The sequence below is a fragment of the Polyodon spathula genome, chromosome 2 (genome assembly GCF_017654505.1).
Source record: "Polyodon spathula isolate WHYD16114869_AA chromosome 2, ASM1765450v1, whole genome shotgun sequence".
NCBI lineage: Eukaryota > Metazoa > Chordata > Actinopteri > Acipenseriformes > Polyodontidae > Polyodon > Polyodon spathula.
Genome location: NC_054535.1, coordinates 17,013,984 through 17,018,670, shown reverse-complemented (window position 1 = coordinate 17,018,670; position 4,687 = coordinate 17,013,984).

Sequence of the window (4,687 nt, the reverse complement as noted above, 5' to 3'; positions counted from 1 at the left end):
TTTGGACGCCCCTGCAACCAGTTGCTTGAAGTACAGCCGCACAAGGAACTACCGTTCTCCTCCGTATGTGGTGTGGCAATCTGGGTATACCAACCAACACATCTCTTGAGCTTAACCAATTAGTTAGGCCCCCTTTTACAGAGTATGATTACCGCCTAACCAGAAAGCTAATTCTTTTCAATTAATTTTAGTTTGCAGCCAGGGAGCAGTTCAATTTGTTTTGAGCATAAGAGGGAACAAGAAGTAGCATCATCCATTCTTGAAAGGAAGGAGCGTTCCTCATTGACTTTAACCATGCCCGATCACAAGCCTTTTGATTTAGGCAGGTAAGGGATGAGTTACTGCAGCAAAAGTACCAGGATGTAGCAGTTTTATTTAGTGTTTTATTTGAAAACAAAAAACATTTGAAGAACCAAAATATTATGCAAAAGATTGTCTCCTTTACTTATCATAATAACAGGTCTCTTCAAAGAACCTTTAAAGTAATGCATGTCTGTCAACATTTGCTCTTTTTGTGTGATTTACCATGCTCATATGTTAGCCTACTAGCCAAGTCTTTAATTGTTTGTTATGTGTTATAGTTCCAAGCCAAGAAGCATTCTTGGAGTATGTATTGAGACCCACAGGGAAGAAGAAGTAACACCAAGTACTTCAGTAGCGATGGAGCACTTCTCATTGACTTCATCCACGTCTTGTAAAAAAACTTTTGATTTAAGCAGGTATGTACTGTAATGAGTGAATTCAAGGAAGTACTAGACATTGGGGAAATCTAACCAAGTTGGTATTAAAACCTAGAATGGGTGAAACGACTATGCAATAAGAGTCTTTATTTCCATCCCTGTGTTGGCTCCGTAAGGGCTGAGTTTGTTAACTGCAGTCAGCCATGGTACAGCTATGGCCAACAGTTTTGCATCATCTTACAGAATTAACTGATTTTGCTTCATAAAGTCAAATGAAACCTGCTGAATAATGTTATACCAACATATTGAATTACATACTACTTTGTAGTTTTCCATATACTTCATGAAAACTTGACAAATTAAAAATGTGACTTTTTTTAAATCTAACATGAAATACTGTACTACTATGGTTTCCGGTAGACTTTTGTGATATCATTTTGTAGTTTCTTTGATTACATGATGTTAAGTAAAATATCTAAAATAATTTTTAAACTTTGTGTTTCAATCCTAAAATTCTAGGTAATGCAAAACTTTTGGCCGTAACTGTAAATTGAAACTCCTTTCCGATGCAATGCTCAGATAATTTGTTTTCCCTCCAGAATATTGTTATTTATGCTTTTAATTAAGTGTCACTGTTTAATTTATTGGTAATAACATGTTTATAGTACACCGTACAGTGCTTAGGATGAAACATTATTTGCAAGTTTACATCATTTAATCCCTGTTTTTGGTTTAAACGCAATAATCTAACCAGCAACCAATGGTGTCCCCTGTCCTCTACCTCAGTGTTAGCCGGCAGCAATATTGAATTTGCTGTATTTGGGTTGCAGTGGTGAGAGGACATTCAGATTGGGTATAAGGGAAAAACTGACCACAGAAAAAACTGAGTAGTTGAAGTCTGCATTGGGCAGCATTAAAGTCAATATGAAAATCCTCCTAAGGTATCAACCATATACAGTCACCTCCAGAATTATTGGCACCCTTGATAAAGATGAGCAAAAAGGCTGTATAAAATACACAGGTAATGAGCTATATTTTATTCTCAAAAATATGGGAAAACTGCATTCTTTTAAACTAATACAATTTCTCAGAGAAAACATTTATTTTTAACAAGTAATATGTTTTTTCTTTTTCTCAAAGATAGGTGTCAAATATATTGGCACCCTGTGACAGAAATACAATAAGTTCAGGTTGTAAATCTCCCTCTCGACCTGTGAGGGTGCTAAATAGCAAAAGGAAAAGTATCTGAACGAGCTGGTATGACAGTTCGTTTCTGAGGTCGGGAAGTCGGTCAGCCTGGATGGAAGCGAGACTCTCATGCAGGCACGTATTGACCCGCAAGGTAAACGAGGTAGCAACTGCAAGCTATAGACGCAGCTGGAATCGTTTACCAAGGGATCATGCGGGGTAGCATAAATGGGGCCAGAGAAATGCTAATCTTTTCCTTCGCTTGGGTTGTGTACATAAACCTGGAAGGACTGCGTAAGAATATTCGTGAGTGTTTGTTTGTTTTGTGTGTTAGTAATTGTCTTGTTTATTGAATCACCAGACGGCTAAACACGTTCCAGAGCTGTCGCTTTTGGGCCAGCACAAGCCGGAACTGCACTGTGCGAACTGTCACCAAATAGCCTGTTATCACCCACCACTAATACACACACACTGGACTGGTGACCGTGTTTTAGTATTGTGGGGCGGATAACGATTATTGTTTGGGACTGTAAACCTGTTTGTTTAGCTCCACGCGTTACACATTGTTGTGTATTGCCGGAGCGTTTTTCTTTTTTGGTCACCAGACCCGGATTATAATTAAAACCCCCGTTTCCTACAGGATTACAATTGTTTGTGATTTCTTCTGCACTGCATCACCTCTACACCTGTTAACAATCACCGGCCAAATTACCACACACCCCTAAAGATTCTTATAAATAAAATCAAACAAAATTAAATCTGCATTAACATTTTACTTTTTTTAAGTGCATCTCATTCTTAAGGAACTGTATTGTGGCCCCCCATGGCTTCCTGTTTCACTGGGGTATAAAAATGAGGTAACACGCATGTAAAATCCATTTGTCATTGTAACAAAGTGCCTGCCCCTGTGTGTATTTTTCTGTTACGTGTTGCGTGTGGTGTGTTAAATGTTGGTGTATAGGCATTGGTACACGGGATATAAACGGGTCTGTGTTTCACGTTTGTTTAGAAATGTATAATTGTATTTAGGCATGAGGATTGCACAGCACTTCACGTGCAAGTAAAAAGTAATAATATGCGAGCACGGGGAATTGCACTTTATTAATTCACGTGCAGTTGTACTGAGACTCCAATTGAATGATTGATTAGCAATCGAGTCTTGGTACAGCTGCATAAAAGCAGCATGTTTTCACCCACTCAGGGTTGGGTGTTCGGTGAGTGGAGAACGGGAGAGAGAGGAGGAGAAATTGTTTACAACAATTGCTATTGCGTGCTGGTGGGACCAGCACGATACTTGTTTATTTAAAACTCACCGTGTTTGTCAGTGTGTCTGTCCGTGCACCGTTTTGTTAAGTATAGTCTGTTTGTGTTTGTCTCTTTTATTTTAGTGTAGAGTGCCATGTCCTGTTTCTGTTTGTTCAACCCTTTTATTTTGCAGTAAACCGGCGCAAGCAGGCGTCTTCATTGTTTCATTTCATCCATCCTGTCTGTTGTGTTCATCATTTCCTGGTTCTGACATCACCCACTTCGGCTGTCTTTGTGACAGTCATCTGTCACCATGGGGAAAGGCTAAGAACTCACAAATTAAAAGAGACAAGTGATTGTTGACCTTCATAAATCAGACAATGGCTACAAAGAAATAGCTAAAAAGCTAAATATACCACTATTAGGGCAATAATTAAGAAGTTCAAAACCAGTGGAACAGTGGTAAATCTGCCTGGTAGAGGACGCAAGTGCATCTTACCCCCACGCACAGTGAGGAAGGTGGTTCGGGAGGCAAAGAAGAATCCAACAGCCACAGTTGGAGGATTACAGAACTGCATCTTGGGGTCACCAAGTCTCCAAATCTACAATTAGATGCCACCTCCATGCCAATAGCCTATTTGGAAGGGTTGCCAGAAAAAAGCCTTTATTGAGAGCAACCAACAAATGTAAGCGCCTGGAGTTTGCTAAACGGCATTGGCACTTGGATTGGAACCAGGTGCTATAGTCAGATGAGACGAAAATAGAGCTCTTTGGCCAGGCACACTAGCGGTGGGTTTGGCTTCGAAAGAAGGCTGTGTGTGCAGAAAAGAACCTCCTATCTACTGTGAAATATGGTGGTGGATCTTTGATATTGTGCGGCTGTTTTGCTTCCACTGGTCCTAGGGTCCTTGTTAAGGTCAACGGCATCATGAACTCTACCAATTACGAGGACATTTTAGCCAAAAACCTGGTTGTCTCGGCAGGAGGCTGAAACTTTGCTGCAAGTGGATCTTCCAGCAAGACAATGACTCCAAGCACACATCAAAATCCACAAATAAGTGGTTAATTGACCACAAAATCAACATTTTGCAATGGCCATCTCGGTCTCCGGACTTGAATCCCATTGAAAACCTGTGGTTTGAATTGAAGAGGGCAGTCCATAAGCGCAGACCGAAGAATATCAAGGATCTGGAAAGATTCTGTATGGAGGAATGGTCTAAGATCCCTTCCAATGTGTCAATGTGTTCCAATCTCATAAAAAATTATAGAGAAAGGCTCAGTGCCGTTGTCCTTGTAAGGGGAGGGTGCACAAAGTACTGAAAACAAGGGTGCCAATAATTGTGACACTTAATTTTTTGGAAATTAATTTAGAATTTGTAATTTTGGTTGAGTCCCTTGAATCATTAGTAAAGTACAATATATTCCACATGTTGGAAAAGTACATTATAGCTCATTACCTGTGTTTATTTTATACAGCCTTTTTTGCTCATCTTTATCAAGGGTGATTATATATATATATATATATATATATATATATATATATATATATATATATATATATATATATATATATA